The 18,334-nt window shown below is 32.3% G+C and overlaps 1 long non-coding RNA gene across 19 annotated transcripts; it reads right to left on the bottom strand.

Moving 5' to 3' along the window:
• Nucleotides 1-10,700: 10,700 nt before the first annotated feature.
• LOC145567494 (uncharacterized) lies at nt 10,701-16,909 on the bottom strand. Of its 19 annotated transcripts, none has more exons than XR_014095645.1 (11): nt 16,451-16,909; nt 15,228-15,296; nt 15,006-15,123; nt 14,782-14,888; nt 14,200-14,367; nt 13,847-13,916; nt 13,294-13,546; nt 12,958-13,061; nt 12,601-12,784; nt 12,220-12,326; nt 10,701-11,023 (listed from the first exon to the last, which is right to left on the bottom strand). It is a non-coding gene; the product is annotated as an uncharacterized LOC145567494 (long non-coding RNA). The 19 variants fall into 19 exon arrangements; XR_014095640.1 differs by having other exon boundaries at nt 13,789-13,916; XR_014095652.1 differs by having other exon boundaries at nt 13,294-13,385; nt 13,448-13,546; nt 13,847-14,367.
• Nucleotides 16,910-18,334: the final 1,425 nt, after the last annotated feature.

An 18,334-nucleotide genomic window follows, 5' to 3' on the forward strand; every position in this document is an offset into this window, starting at 1 on the left:
GACCAATACTAATTAACGAACATCTTTTAGCCATGGAAGAAGCTAGGGTCCATAACGTACTGGCTGTTATTCTTATGGGACCTTAGATTATGATTATGATTATAATTAATATATCTTAGGAACATATTAAATAAAGAGTATTCGATAATTGAAAAGCACAAGATCATTTTATATATGGTAGACATTGATTAAACGGAATGTTAATAACAGTTATGTACCTTGAGTTAACTTGGCATACAGTGGTTGATAATTGGTAGCCTTTAGCTTTTCCTTAGAAGAACAAAAAAGTCTGCACTAATACAGTAAGCAAACAAGCATGAAGAAAGGATTAAGTTATAGACCAAAGCTTAGAAAGTTTGACTGCTTTATAATAATGAAACTAACTAACAAGCCAAGGAGGAGAAGTGCACGGAAGAGGTGCGTGTCGTGCACATGCTTGACAAAATTGTCATATGTATCTATATTAGGGATGTCAGTGGGGCGGGTCAAGTAGGAGACCCGCCCCATCCCCGCCCCAGTGGGGCGGGGATGGGTCTTGGTTTGGTGGGTGGTGGGGCGGGGATGGGGATGAAAACGATACCCGCCATGGGTGATGGGGCGGGGGTGGATTTTAAGTTGTACCCGCCCCACCCGCCCCACTTCGTACCCGCCCCATCCCCACCTCATACCCACATATACTTTTATATTATTTTATAAAAATAATTACGTGAAATAAATATTAATTATAATATTTTGTACTACACTTATGTTATAAACAAAAATGTGTGTAATATTAAGAATATTTTTTTTAATATTATAATCCGTATTAATTATGTAGGATTGTGTATTTGAGACACGGAAATTTGGTGGGTCTTGGGTGGGGATTAGGCGGGTATTTGGTGGGGATTAGGCGGGGATGGATATCCAAGTGGGGGGTGGGGCGGGGATGGTTTTGGAGTTGTACCCGCCGGGGCGGGGATGGGGATGAATATTAGACCCGCCGCGGGGATGGGGATGGGGATGGGGATGAAAATGATAGGTGGGGATGGGGATGGGAAGGCCAACATCCGCCCCGCCCCGCCCCATTGACATCCCTAATCTATATCTTGCACGTTTGTAAAGAGGACAAAGAAACTTGAGCAAGGATAAAAAAAATAATAATAATAATAATAAAATAATAAAAAAAAAGGTGTGTACACAAGCCACAAAGGGCCAACGATTATGCACACTAGAATTGGCGCGTGTCATAAATATGTCACCTATTAATGTCATTGGAGTGATTTTTTTTTTAAATTTTTTTTTAAAAAATATTATTACATGTAGGAAGTAGTAAAGATGAATGGCATTTTCAAAAAAAATAAAATAAAATAAAATAAAAATAGTAGTAATTCCTAACTCAAGTTTAGATGCAGCTGAAATGACGCGTGTTATTCATATGTTGCTTTGAGATACCTGGAAGTCTGTAAGTGGTTTTTAAGCATTATATGGCTAAAAAAAATGCATGGAATGTGAAGGGGGGAGGGGTGCATCAATTCTAAACTTGAGTGTAGATACACCCTGGTTGACACGTTGTTAGGGATTGGGGGGTAGGAGCATCAATCAATTGTAGTGATGCGTGTCATGCACGTTCAAAATGATTTCATGAAAATGTACTTCTTGTATCAAAATTTAAGAGAGAAAAAACAAGAAAAAAGGTAAGAAATAAAGCAAAAGTATGCTGGTGATGACAGAAGCATAGAGAGCACGAAGGAATATAAGGTGCAACAAGCTTAGCCCATCGTCCCCATGCACTTCATCCTCTGTGCTCTCTATCTTCTGTCAACATTCAACAGCAATTACTATTAATTCTTTCCTCTCCTTTTCTCTTACCATACCAGTACAAGATGCTTATGAAAATATAATAAGTAGTTATTATACTTTAAATTGAATTAAGGGCTACATGTATCCTACTTGTTTTCAGATTAATTAAACAATTTATATATGCTACTGAATGAGTAAGAATGTAACAATGCTCTACTTCTAAGCAAAAGAAAGGTGAAGAAATACTACAAAATGGAACATATGCTAATTCAATCAAATGAGTTGTTTGTACTTCATGCTCAGTTCATGTACTTATAGCTACACTTACCGACTAAAAGCCGCCCCACTACAAGGAAAACAACCAACCTTTTTATTTCAACTTAGGGCATGTTCATATTTACTGAATTGAGCTGAACTGAACTGATTAGAGCTGAACTGAACTGAACTGATTGGAACTGAACTGAACTGAACTGAATTGAGCTGAAATGAATATTTTATGTGAGAGGGAAATTAAGAGCTGAACTGAACTGAACTGATTGGAACTGAACTGAACTGAACTGATTGGAGCTGAACTGAACTGAAATTAAGTAAATGTGAACAGGCCCTTAGTTTTGATATGTAATATTCTAAATTGCCAATATCCCCACCATACCTATAATTATGTGCCCCTAGGGTTTTAATCTCAAAGGTCATTAGAGAAATTTAAAGTCTTGTACGAACTGGTCAAATTACTCTACTAGACTCGGGGCATTTTCTTTTTATATCACATAAGGTATTCTGAGATGTCTTTCATAAAGTTTGGTTTCTAGTGTAATCTAGCCTAGTCTGATTCGCTATATTAGTTTCACTAAACTCTAATCATATTTTTACATTCATTTATAAGAAGAGATAAAAAGTAAAAAAAAAATAAAAATAAAAATAAAAACCTAAGTAATTAAAATGAAATCTATTAGATTTCTCACATGGTTTAATTTCCAATGCAATTTTCAAAAGTTTTCTACTATGCAATAAAAGCTATATTAAAAATAAGTAAATGAAATTTAAAAGTTATAATTATTTAATACTTGGTATATCTTATTGTTTTTGGTCTAATCTGCTTTGATATGATTTTGACAAGATTAAGTATTAAATTTTTCAAATAAGTTGAAGAGAGAAATTAATTTAGAACCCACATTGGAACTAACTCAATTAATGTAAAAGATTAAATTGGAAAGAAGTGGCTTTATTGGATTTTAAATTGTTGTCTGTCAATGATATACAAAAGATTTTAGAGGTTTAAACCTGTAATAATTTATCATATACATACCCTTACTCTAAGCTTATAATCTCTTTACCTTATTTTTGTTAAACTGAAATTATTTTTACTGAATTTAAATTACATTTGTTGAAATTAAATCATTTATACTTAACTAAATAATATTTGTTGAACTTAATTTTATTTAAATATATTTAATCTTAAAAGTTACTGATTTTTAATTTACTGATTAAAAAATACTCCGTAATTGTTACCAAACGGAACTTGTTTTAATCGAATTCAAATTAATTTCATTGAATAAAATTATTTTATAGTGAAGAGAACAAGGCCTAAACCATATAGTCAATATCTCATCAATTGCTGATCCCGATTATTCTTTTTGTCCAATATAAAACTTCTGATTTCTCTTAGGCATAAAGGTTTAAGAGAATAACGATATTGATGATAATTTTTACATTTTGCAAAATACATGCAATTAAATAATCATAGCTGTATATTGTTTTTGAATTGATGAAAGATAAATAATCACATACAAGATTAAAGAGGATAAATACAGAAAAGAAAAAGGTAAAAAATAAGACATCATTATAACAAATGAACTAAAGCTATGAAAGAAATGTAGATTAATTTTAAAGTCCTTCTTTTGTAGGGATATACAAATAAAACCTTAAAGTCATTTGATTTTAGTTAGGGAAAGACCATAGGTTATGAAAAAGGAAGAAAAAAAAACAGTAGATCATAATAAAGAAACTAAAAACTAAAACTAAAGAACAAGAGATATTGAATTAACGAAAAATATCTATAAATAAAAATTAATGAAAATTATATATCAATCTTTATTTGAATTATTGATACGAAAATGTCTAGTAGTCTATGAAATGTGTATTAGATTTTTTATTTTTTTTTAAAAAAAAATTTACATGCGTTGAATTATTTATCAATTTACTCCTCAATACTCCATAGCTAAAATTTAAAGTACAGTCCCCGATACTTTTACCAATTAAGATGATTATCATCCGCATTACCATGTTAGTACGTAGTGGATTTCTCCATAATTTTAAGGTTCTATGTAAAATGTTAATAAATTTATAAATACTTTATATATACAATTATTTCGAACAATAGTTGATTCTTTCAAAATCTACGCTTTTGCTACTCGAAATCCTTTCCTTTTTTTTTTTTTTTTTTTTTTTTTTTTTTGAGGTTGTTACTCGAAATATAAACATTAAATTTATTGATTAATCCACTATAATTTCGTCTTGTTTTCTTCCACTTATCTTTTATATACTATATATATATATAACTATCTATACTATATACCAAAGTAATCACCGGAGAGGACACTTGGCATAATTTTGTGAAAAATTTTCCCTCCAAAATACTTTTTTTTTAAAAAAAAAAAATGTATTAAAAAAATTAAAATTCTTTTAATAAATTTATCTTTATATATTTGAAACACATAAGAATTTAAAGGATAGACATTAATGAATTTAATTTTTTTTTTTTTAAAAAAAAAAAAGTGTTACATAAGTCATTTTATTTCAATTTGACTATTATTAATAAATTTTACTTTATAAAACCGTGCATTGCACGGGGCCAAAACTAGTACTATACTAAAGTAATCACCAGTCTTATCCCTAAAGTACACGTGTCGCATTCAAAAATAAATTTTTCCTGCCAATAACCTTTTGTTTTTTTCTTTCTTTTTTCTTCTTAAAAAATAATAAGAAAGCTGATAATAAATAAAAAAAAATATTGTTCAAAAAAAAAAAAATATGCAACCTACAAAATAGAGTAATAATAACTTAAATAAATAAAATAATTTTTTAATCATTAATCTATAAAATGTATATTGTTATATTCCTTGAATCTTTAATCGTTAATATATAAAATGTATTCTTCATTTTCTACTTTGAAAAAAAAAAAAGAAAAAAAAAAAGATTTAACTCAATTTAAAATTTATAAGAGGTAAGCAAACTAAAATTAGCGATAAGTACTCTCCATTACCCTGTATCTAATGTATAATAATTTGATAACATAAATAGATATTTTGTATAAAATTATAATAATTTATAAAAATAATTTTTTTCTAGTGAATATCCGAGCATCACTCGGGCAAAGAACTAGTTTTATATAGTTGTGTAATTACTACTGCCACTATATTGATGTGTAATATAACTAATCAAAATATATATTAAGTACTTTGTACGTTTTCTTAAACTTTTCACTGTTTTCTGATTTTTTTTTTTTTTTTTTTTTAATAAAAATGTGACTCACTTGAACTTTCACATAACAATGCATATCTCATACTGTTAATATGTTCTAATGTAAATTATCACAATTGATATTATATATATATATATATATATATATATATATATATATATATATATATATATATATATATATATATATATATATATATATCATAAAAATGCATGTGTGAATAACACACCATATGTTGCGATTAAAGAAAAATGAAAAAAGTGTTTTTTTAGTCCTATTTTATTAATGCATATGATCCTATTATGGATTAGAATTATAATTATGTCATAAAATTTTGCTCACAATACAATTAGTTTAAATTATTCACAAACTTTTAAAAGAAAGTCAAGTGTACAATAATATTGTACATTCTATACAAAGTTGTTCTAAAATGATCATAAGTTATTACCAAAATTAAATAAAAGTTACCTTGGTTTAAATTAAAAAAAAAATATATTTTTTTTATCAATAAGGTTATCACAAATTCTTATATGTGACTGGTAACACCTTATATTCAGCCACAATGGGGTTACCAGTCAGTGTAAAAGGAGTTACTTTGTCAGTGTTACTAGGTTTACTTCGTCAGTGTTATAGGGTTATATTGATTGGTCAGTCTTATAAGGGTTACTAGATAAGTGGTAAGGGGTTACTTTATCAGTATTACAGGAATTACTTTGTTTTTTTACAACTAGTTATTTTGTTCTTTTATAACTGGTCACAGGGTGTGTCAAACCACACAAGACTAGTTGTAGGGTTGTAGCTTAGCAAGGTTTGAGGACAAAATGTGATATCAACTTGTACAGTCTAGAAAGTTGAAGGTAAAGCATCCCTCATCACACATTCACACGCATCTTATCGTAATAAAATTCCACGAAAGAAAGTGTAAAATTTGAATGAAGAACCTCCAAAAAGCTGGCATTAGTGAACCCAATATTCCAAATTTCCAAAATATCAACTACCACGTTTCAAAACCCTATGGTTCCAATTTCTTTTTTCAGGCTATTTATCATGAGTTTGTTACATCAATGACCCCATAAAATAATATTAGTATAATTTTTTATATATATATATGTTTGAACAAAAGAATTAGTAAAAAAAAATATGCTATCCAAGACATCTTGTTGACCGTTAATTTGTTGATAGAACATATCCTAACTTCATCTTGATTTTTTTTTTCCCCCACAACAAGCACATACACTAGTTTGAGGATTTATCAACACTAGATCATAGACTTCCGCATCGCGCTCCATTTGGCAAATCGAAATAGTTTTGCATGACACTTAAGATAAATGTGTAATTAATTTGTTGTATTTTGACATAATATTTATTGTATCTACAAATATAGTGTTATTGTTATATATGGATTAGTAATATCATTGTTGTTATGTAATAAGAAATTATAACGTGAATTATAATTATGGGTCGTTCTTTTTTATGTGAATGGATTGGTTTTTGTTGTTGTACAAAATTAACAAAAGATGATTTTATGGCTCGTCTATTAAGCTATTGATTTGTAAGTTGAATTGGGTCTAGCCTAGCTTATCTTAAAATTTATGCATGTTCAAATTGATAATATACATATTAAAATTGATACATTTGTACTTCATATCTACTATTTGTTTGTAAATTTTATACATCTTCAAATTGATAGATTTATATTTGCAATTTATGAATTGTTTTAGCCGGATCTGATCAATGTGCATTTAGATTTGGATTAAATTGTGTTTTTTGTATGGTCGATGCTCCAATTTTTCTCTTTCTCTTCCTCTCTCTATCTCATCCTCTTTTCTTCAGAACCCATATTTCTATCTCTCCCATTTTTTCTAACTTTTTTTTTCTCTTGGCCTTTATCCCTTCTTCTAGCCTGCCCCTTATCTCTTTTGAACTGGTATCTCTATCTTTCGCCCTGCCCTATCTCTTAGCCCTTCTTTGTCTCTCTCTTCAAACCCTTCGCCTTCCTAGTTCTCTTTCTCTCTCTCGATGATTCTCTCTATTTTGGCCCTTGTTTCTCTACGTCCCTTTCCCTTTCTTTCCTTCTCCCCTTCCTCTCCTCCTCTATCTTAAGTAACCCATGACCGACTAACCTTGGACTGAGTAATTCTTCAAGTAACCCCTGAATGAACCCTCAAGCAACCGCTGACCGAGTAACCCCTTACCGAACTCTTTAAATAATTCTAACCGAATTACTTAAGTAACCCCTGACCGAACTCCTTAAATAACCCCTTACCTAGTAACTCAAGTAACCCTTGATTGAGTAACTCACGTAACCCATGACCGAGTAACTCCTCGATTAATCCTTGACCGAGTAATTCGAGTAACCCCTGATCGAGTAATCCCTCAAGTAACCCTTAACCGAGTGAACCTCTCGAATAACCCCTATCTGAACCCCACAAGTAACCCCTGACCGAGTAACTCAAGTAACCCCTAACTGCATAACTCGGATAACCCCTAACAAAATAACTCGGGTAACCCCTGTCACACGATGTGGCTTGCTATACCAAAAAGTTGTTGTATGATAATATATGTTGTGACAAAATTGAGTTCAAATAAGTGAGAAAAGATAAAACAATAATCGAAAATTATAGGTCGCACTTACTCCCTTTCTCTCTCTCCCTCGAGCCTTCTCCTTCGTTCTTTATTATTATATCATATACTCTTTCTCTGTCATTTTCTCTCAGTCCTATTCTCTATTTATCACTCTCTTTATTTCTCTTCCAACCCCCTTGCATTTCTCCTGTCCCTATATTTTTTTTAGCCTCTCTCTATCTCATCCTCTTTCCTTCATAACCCATATTTCTATCTTCCCATTTTTTCTAACTTTTTTTTCTCCCGGCCTTTATCCTTTCTTCTAGCCTACCCCTTATCTCTTTTGAACTGGTATCTCTATCTTTTGGCCTGCCCTATCTCTTAGCCCCTCTTTGTCTCTCTCTTTAAACCCTTCGCTTTCCTAGTTCCCTTTCTCTCTCTCAATGATTATCTCTATTTTGGCCCTTGTTTCTCTACCTCCCTTTCCCTTTCTCTCCTTCTCCCCTTCCTCTCCTCCTCTATCTTAAGTAACCCATGACCGACTAACCTTGGACTGAGTAATTCTTCAAGTAACCCCTGAATGAACCCTCAAGTAACCGCTGACTGAGTAACCTCTAACCGGACTCTTTAAGTAACCCTGACCGAATTACTCAATTAACCCCTGACCGAACTCCTTAAATAACCCCTTACCTAGTAACTCGAGTAACTCCTGACCGAGTAACTCACGTAACCCATGATCGAGTAACTCCTCGAGTAATCCTTGACCGAGTAATTCGAGTAACCCCTGATCGAGTAATCAGATGATAAATCTATCATGTGGATCTTGCTTTATTTACAGACTATATCCATTAGTATAGATATACGAAGTACAACTTTGGTATGTGCAATATAAAATCAAATTTAATAGTATGCTTTGTATATAGACTATGCCAAAATGTAAAACAGTTGCCTTCATGTCTTAAGTACTCTCCAAATAGGGTTGACGATTTACAATTGTAAGTAAATTAAAGTAGATACAAATATAATTTAGCTTATAATTAAGTAAACCAATTGTGATCTCGTCAAAAAAAAAAAAAAAAAAAAGCATATATAATCGTTCAAACATGTATGTTTCCAATTAGTGGATAATATATGTTTTTCTTACGTTGCTAGATATTTAATGAAAATGAAGAAACCTACCAACTTGTTAAAACATAATTTAAGAATCATACTAAAGGTTGGAGGCTGAATAACAAAAGGAATATTTCAACACATGTCTTTATAGTTAGAGCATTTTGTAATTGTCAGAATCCTCACCGATCTCCTACTCCCCAGATCACGCTAAAACCCATAGGGGTATTGCTCGTCGTCATCAATGTCAGGATACTGTAAATTTAAACATTATGCAATTATGAATTGTTCACCAAAGAAACCTACTCACCAATAAATAATTGGCTCACCTCTAAAAATCATATGCAGAACCTCACCTTTAAATTAAATCTATTGTTTACTCCTAAATAGTTTGAGCAATTTAGGAGTAAACAATAATGTGGATTTGGCAAAACGTGATGCGCGCGGTCCGATTGATATAACGTGTTGGAAGCGATACTTATAATTTTGATTTGTGCAACAATAATGCTGATGTTTGAAATAATATAAGGCACGTAAAACCTATTACATTTGAACGCAGTAAGTGTACTATCTTCAAAACCCCTAAATAACCATATACAATTATCTCTACAAATTTACTCACCTCTAAATAAATAACCATATATAATTATCTCGCATAAATAGTTCATCACCCCTAAAAATCACATGCAATTATGTGCCTCACCCTTAAATAATTTGTTCACCTCTAAATAACATATACAATTACCTCACTTCTAAATAAATTAGCCACCCCTAAATAAGTTGCTCTACCATAAATAATTTGCTCACCCTAAAAATCATATACAATTATGCACCTTACCCTTAAATAAATTTGCTCACCTACCCCAAAATAATTTTCTCACCCCTAAAAAAATATACGAGTATACAATTACTTCACTTCTAAATAAATTTCTCATCTAATATTGCACTCCCTTAAATAATTTTCTCACCCTTAAAAATCACATACAACTAAGTTCCTCATCCTAAAATAATTAAATCATCCCTAAAAAATATATTTCCTCCTTTTTTATAGTTGACACCTTTTGACTTTTACACTATTCACATACTACACTTTGACTCGCTTTTGTGATTTATGTATACGATAAAATATAATCATGTGAGATTTGTTTGAATCATACGTATGTATATTTTATTAATATCCACTTTTTATAATTTTAATTACAATGTTGATAATTGAAGTTATTAAGCAGTAAAAACATGTGTTGCAAACGTAATAATAGAAAGATGTTAACTAAAAAAAACAGAGGAAGTATACCATTAGCTCACCCATAAATAAATTGCTTTGTCCTAAATAATTCGCTCTCCCCTTAAATAATTTACTCACCCTTAAAAATCCAATACAAATGATCTCTCCTCAATAACTTGCTTACCCCTAAATAGTTCACTTGCCCTTACAGAATTTTCTGACCAATAAATAATTTGCACACTCCTAATAACAGATGAAGTATACAATATTACACTCTACACGTGACCTTGTGAGTGGAATTTTACGAATGTTGTTGTAGAAGTATACAACCCACCTCTTAATAGTTTGCTCATTACTCACCCCACCCCTACAAAATTTGCTCACCTCTAAATATTATGTACAAATTACCTCACCACACAATAATTTGCTCACCCCTAAATCTTTTTTTTTTCTTTTTTTTTTTTGAAAGACCACCCCTAAATATTTTATACACATCTAAAGAATTTGTTCGCTCATATATATATTTTGCTCACCCCTGTATATTTTACAAATTTATTGACTATTAAATTTTATCCATGTACATTTTGATAAAGAACATTGGTCTATGCGGTAGTTAACAACTAAAAATATTACCACATAAATGGTTATAATTACAAAACCAAACAACAAAGGGCTACATCACCCTTGTTTAATAAGCTGCTTACCCAAGTATTACTAATTATAGCCGACAACATTAAAGCATTATCTCTACTTCAATGGAGTTAAAAAACCTTGGAAGCCCACATTCTCAAACACGACATAACCGAATATCAGCTTCTCAACATTGACCTCTTCTTTTCTCCATTTTGACATCTCGTGACCGCCTAATTATATAAAATCAAACAAACCCATTAGATCATAAAAGGAAACATACCTTATTAGATCCTATAATGAAATAGGCCCATTCGACGCATCAAATCATATAAATCAAATAGACCCATCAGATCATATTAAAACCAACCACGTATAAAATTCAATATAATCCCCCATATTTTCCAAACTTATCATACAAATTAAATTAAGTATAAGATCTAAATCAAACAAATCGAAAACGCAATCAATCACATTATCAATTCCTAATAAAATCCCATATAATAAAGGCAAGTAAAAGGCAATACCAAAATAGCCCAGAACAAATTTACAATGGATTACACATGTACTTTAAAAATATAATTCGACTTTGCAAAATTAAAATCAAATTACACTTTAAAGCATCTAATGACAATGATTGTTAATACTTTAAAACTAAACTAATTGCAAACACCCTCCTGTGAATGTTAAGGTCCCTTTCATACCTTACTCTTATAGTATTGAAAATCTAACAATGTTAAGTAGTGTTCAAGTCTTTAAATTCATTCTGAATTATGAAACATGAATTGGTGGTATAATCTCAACCCTATCAATGTACATATTTAAGGCATCCTAATCAATAATGCAATATTACAATAATAAATGCTCCATTTCTTGAACTCTCAAATTGCGGCAAACACTACAAACATCAAAAACATACAACATACAGCAACAATAAATAACCATAATTAGCCGCCGGAAAAATACAGAGCAGCAACCAGACGATTCGGATGCAGCCTAGTAACAGCCACCATAGAATCAAGCAGTAGCAACGAGGCCAACAATAAAAAAAATTAAAAAAAAAAAAATGAAGAACCCACAAAACACACTCATATAACTCTAACCCAGATCAAAATTCAAGCAAATATCATCAAAATTCTAAAACGGACATTTAACACCTCTTTTAATACCAATTATCAGTAACCAAAAGAGCAAAAAATATAACACTTAATTTGGTCACGTAACCACCATAACAGCAATCAACCATAGCAAAGTCATCTAAAATTTATTCATGCACCAAACAACCATTAAATAATTTCAAAAAATTAATCATGAGCATTAATAATTTAATAATACTTGGCCATTTAAATTACAAATTCATGAATAATATTGAATTAAAAGAAACGAATAATTTAGACATTAATTTTAAATACTAAGTTTAGAAGCATACCTGTCCAGAGGGTCTGGAGACTAAAGCTGAGTCACAGATCAAATTGGATTAGAATCTTTTGAGTTAGAGCAGCAACAATTGGACTCATCTTCAAAAAATCCCAAGCCCTGTAACATCATAATCGTGATTCAAAGAGGGAAAAAAAAATTCATTCTCCAAACCCCTAAAATTTTGATTATATGAATGACTTTAGTCTCAAATAGAAAATTGTGAAACACAAAATCATATTATATTCGCCCTGTCAAAAGAAAGAAACCCTAAAATTGAGTTCACGAAACTTAAAACTGATGGAATTGAAAGGCAAAGAAAGCCTCAATTCAAGCAATAACGATAATGGAATATAGAGGAGAAGAAAAACAAAAATAAAATTTGAGGATTTACCATTGAATAGCTTCAAACAATCGAGCATAAGCTTTATCCTCCTCTTGTACTTGTTCGAATCTGATTATTACTACATAATCCTTCACCCCAATCCCCACTCTCTCTCTCTCTCTCTCTCTCTCTCTCTCTCTCCCCTTTTCGAAGCCACCACCATTGTTGCTATAGCCGCCTACCTACTCAGCAGCTGTGTATAGAGACAAAAAGCCGAAATGCTCCTCATAAGATGCAAACCAAAAACAAAACTCATCAGAAACCCAGAACCAATTAAATTTGAGAAACTTAAAACAAAATTAAACAAATCAATCAGGTAATCTACATGTTTATATAATAGTAGTTCTAAACTACTTCATGACTCACAAATTTTCCCTCTTCAAGCAGTTGGTTTCCATAAGGAATCACTCCGGGATTGTAAGAAAAGTTAGACATCCAGAGTCGTCCCATGAGCAGCAGCAAAAAGCCATCTGACCACGACCGTCAGAAACCAGTTAAAATAGAGAAATTCAAACCAAAATTAAAAATGTATAATCAAGAAATCAAAAGGGGTTCAAAAAGTGGAAGAACCCTCAAGATTCCTTTAATACAAAAACCCAAACTCATGTTTCAGTATTTAAATTTACATATATATAAACAAAATTCAATAATCGGAACCATTACAGTTCATCATTGACAGAAACAGAAGAAAAAACAACTTACCTCAGCTCTAATGGAGGAAAGATAACTCTGAATACGCTTCAAACCAGCCTGTAATGAATCACAAAGATCATCTGAACCAGAATTACCTGAACCTGAATCACAATGAATCAGAAAATCAATCCAGCAAAAGGTGTCATTCAGCACTTTGAATTACCTGAACCAGAATAAAAGGTAAAGCTACACCACCAGTAGGAGCATTCCCATCTCCATAGAGCTATTGATTATGCTGTATGAGGTTCTGATATCTTACGAACTTCAAGGCAGCAAAAGAATTAGCAAAATAATCACAGAAAACAGGAAGAGACGATATAAATTACAAACTCTGGCATTCTAAAAGTTCCTAGGAGATAAATCAAGAAAACAAAATTCACCCAAAATTCGTTAATTTGATTCTTGAACCATTAATATGTTTAAAAACCATCAATTATGGTTCTTTATAACATACTGAATTGAAAACCAAAATAATAGTTGGAGAAATGAAGGAGAGAGAAAGACCATTTGAACATGAGAAGAATTGAGCTAACGCGATCTTCGACATGATCAACAAGCTTACCAAAAGCTTGACATTGCTATTGCATATCCTTTTTTATCCACCATTGTATCAACATCCTCATATCCACCCTCTTCAAAGAAACGAAAAGTTATAGTGGATGAACAAAATGCCAAAACATAATATGAGGGCACCAAACTTCCAAAGAAAGATTTACTTGACAATTAACAATTATATAAAACATTTTTCATGGCATAACTAAATCTAAAGCATTAATTTGTGCAGAGCATGTGGGCCTCATTGATTGCAACACTCTTGTACATATCATATATTCCCCTACTCTACACCGATTTTTTTTTTTTTTTTTTTTTTGCTTATATTAAAGAAGAGATTTTGACAGGACATGATCAAATCACCTGTGAGGTCCACCACGAGGAGTAGGTACTTCTTATCGCCACTCCTCTAATGCTTTCCCATCCTTCACTGTCATACTCTAGTGGTCTAATTCAGGTGTGTACTGATTATACCCACTGCCTCCCATGACATGCAGTCTTCCTATCCAAAGTTAAGTAGCCGATGCATTCCTGAATAGAATAGTTATAAATTCTTAAAATTGCAGGATAAAAACTACTCTGCACAAACACCGAGAACAGAGGCATCACAAAAAATTACCTAGGGGACTGGCAAAGAAAGAAGGGCTTTCCACTGTCTCGTTTCAGTATCAAGCACAAATTTGTAGGTAGTAGTAGTTTTAGGTTATGTTAGAGCTTGAGTATAAATTGTATGGTAGGTAGTAGTAGCCGATTATCCAGAAAATTGTTGAGAGAACTCTTGTGAGATTTGTAGCCTAAAGCTACAGTGAGATTAATAGCCTAAAGCTATTGTTATCCTTGTAACCTTTAAATTTCCATTATTAATCAAAGTACTCAAGCTTGCCTTAAATTAGTGTTAATTAATCTTATTATGCGTGAGAAAACCGGTTCTTGACATGTTCTCACCTGGCCATCCATGGCAGACAATGCACTGTTTGAGGCTTCAGCATCTGCAAAGTTGACAAACCCAAATCCCCTAGACCTTCCGGTGTTTCTCTCAGTGATGACCCTTGCTGTAAATTACAAAAAAACGAATGAATTAAAGACTGCAGACTTAAAGACCAATAAGTAAAACTTGCAATACAGTTGTTTCTGAAAAACAGCTTCAATGAGAAATGGCTAATACTCACCATCTACTACTTCATATAAGATTGTTAGTCATTTGCTACCTGGGAACGAGGCATTAGGTTTGTCATTATGCAAGCCTCCATAGTTTGCCGAATAACCATCGATATTTCAATTGACCGTCTGACAAATAGTACATTTTATATAAGCAATTCTAAAACTAATAGCAATCGACAAAGGAATTAACAACATTAATAGAGTAACTTGAAAACATGAAACTGAACTACCTACAAATCTGTTTGAAGCTGTTCACAAACCCATAATTATCAAACGAAAAACTCCCAAATCATCAAACCCTAAAACATAAAAGCCAATAATTTCAAGATCAAATTCTCGATCCAATCAACATAACCAGCTCCAAATCCAATAGAAATTAAATTAACAAAATTTAGAATCAATTTGAAACAATCAAAACCAAAATTATCTGAAAAACAAGCAAACCATAAAATCCTATCATCAGTTCATAATGTAAAAAGGCTGTCCATAAATACTTCCTGAAGAACAAAACACCATTTTTAAGCACCAGACTACTTCCTCGTCCTGCCCTCAACCCCCCTTGCGTCTACTTCAATAACCACATAATCATTAGTCATCTTCAAAGTTGTACTACCTGGTACTGCACGTCATACATCAGTAGCGAAACATTATGGTTAACATAAGACAAGACCAACTGTAGCTCTTCAAAATGAATGAAATTCACACTCATAATCAGAATCTAATTGGTTGCATTGTGACATCCCTGAACTTAACACACTTTCTAAATAGCTCTTAACACACTTGGTATCCTAGCTGTTAACTTGAAACACGAGATTCATATTTCTAAAAGGGATTCCAGCATAAGTATCAGCATGACAAATCAAATTATTCATCAGATTTTATTAATTCAGCGACAAAGATTCAAACCGAACCGATCAAAAAACAATACAACTCGGGTTTTCAAGTGTCACATTTGACTTATAATGGAGCGGTAACTCGCATCATTACAGACCTTCAGCATAAAAGGGGAAATTCACGCCAATTACCAAATTCAAAGCTATCCAATTTCAACTAAAAACAAACAACAAAAACCCTAAATAAGGGGAAATTCACGGAAAATTTAGGCAAATAATTGAAGCATGAAACAATAGTATAATTTCAAGCAAAGACCTGAAGAACAAAAAAACCCAATTGAAGAACTCGAAACCCTAAATAAGCGAAAACCCCAAATTGACTATACATAATTCAACATTACAACCCAAATAACTGAGTATAAACCAATAAATCAAAAGAAAATGCGAAAATCAAAAGCCACATTTCACCAAAAACTCCCAAATCATCAAACCCTAAAACATAAAACCCAATAATTTCAAGATCAAATTCCTGATCCAATCAACATAACCAGCTCCAAATCCAATAAAAATAAAATCAACAAAATTTAGAATCAATTTGAAACAATCCAAACCAAAATAACCTGAAAAAGGAGGGAGATCAATGACCATGTTTCTGGGCATGCTCAAGATGACGGCGTTCCTCGGGAAGAGCAACAAGGTAAGAGAAGGCCATACCACCAAAGCAAACATGTTAAAGAGGCATGATTGAATCAGTCTCAATGTATTTGGCATGGTAACTGTCGATTCCTTTGGCGAATGATTCCTTAAGGTAGGAGAAAGATAGCATAGGCTTCACCTTGTCGGGAACTTCCTTCACTGTAACACCTCGAAGCTCGTTGATGAATCTACGCAACGCCATTGTTGTTCAGTGAGAGAGAAAGAGAGAGAAAGAGAGGGATCGAATTTAGATGGTAACCCTAGGTCAAAGATTGAATTTTGATTGTAATCCTGGAGAAAGTGAATAATGGTGCAAAGTAAAAGGTGAAAAAGAGGGAAAGGAGCAAAACAGAACACCAGCTAGCATTTTGGCAGAGAAAAGAGTGGGAGCCAACAGATCACCAGCAGCAAAAGAAGGGCAACATTTTAATTGTACTTTTTTAGGGGCAAAAGAGTCACCACATTATTACTAAGGGAAGTTCAACTTTGCCAACTTCTCACTTTTAGGGCATGCCTGGAATTCCATAAATTAATAGGGGGTAATATCTAATGGGGTAGATTCTGCTTGAGTTTTGATTTAGAGAGTAATATTTCATTTTCTAAGGTTTGGCAAGTATCCTGGGGTAAAGACAACCACTTCATGGAAATCGATGGACGACGGAAACCATCATGTCGTTGATAAATTTGAGACCACCACAAGCATCGCCTCAGTTGAAAGATCAAAAGCCCTAACCTTTTGTTCGACTATCTCTTCAACCAATGGCTCAATTCATGACACTTGTTCGTAATTCGCCAGAATTGATGAGCTATGGTGGCGGTTAGCAGCTTCCATCGGGCGGCAACAATGGCCGTCAAAAGCTTCAATTGGGCGGAGTGATATGGAGGTGAAGGAGATAGCATGAGCAGGGGAGAAGGAAGGTACAATATAACAGTGGAGAGTATTTTTTTTTTACAGGGGAGATTGTTACCCTAGGGGGGAGGTGGGTACTTATTAACCCCCTTTTTAAGGAAATAGATTACCCCCCTAATTAATTACCCTTGATCCATACTAAAAACAATTCCAGAAATTTTACTCGTGTATTTTTTCCCCACTCATTACACCCATTCCAGGCAGCCCCTTAATAGTTATAGATATAGATATAGGCCTTGTTTGGCAATTGGCTGTTGGCTGTTGGCTGTTGGCTGCTGGTTGTTACTCTTGGCTTGTTTGACCAGCTGTATGTATTGGCTTTTTATGTTGGCTGTTTGACTGTTGGCTGTTAAAAAATATGTTTGGTAAAATTGGTTATTGGTTGTTGGCTGTTTAGGGCTAAAATTACCTTTAAGGGCATTGATATGTTTTATTATCTTTCTAATAACAATAATGATTTTTTTTTTTTAAACTTTTACTACCAAGTAGTATCACCGCTACTCCCTATTTTTTTTTTTTTTTATAAATAATAAATTCTTTTTTTTTTTATTATTTTTTATTTTTTTTGTTTGTTTTGTAAATAGGATTATTATTTACTACTACTACTAACACTTTTCACTGTTACTTCGTATTTTTATTTTCATAATAATTTTTTTTTTATTTTGTTGATTATTATGAAAAACCAAAATTGTGATACGAAAGATGTAAATAACAACTACATATAACAAGATAATTAAGTATAGAATAGCAAGTTTTAAAACTCAAACTCTTAAAATTATACTCACAAGGACAGGGCATATGAAAAATGTAAATTGCAAATTCATTCCTAAAAGATGTAAATTGCAAATTCAATGTTCTAATACATATTAGCAACTACTGTACAAATTAATTTTGTATA

Source organism: Chenopodium album, chromosome 11 (assembly GCF_948465745.1).
Source record: "Chenopodium album chromosome 11, dcCheAlbu1.1, whole genome shotgun sequence".
Lineage (NCBI taxonomy): Eukaryota > Viridiplantae > Streptophyta > Magnoliopsida > Caryophyllales > Amaranthaceae > Chenopodium > Chenopodium album.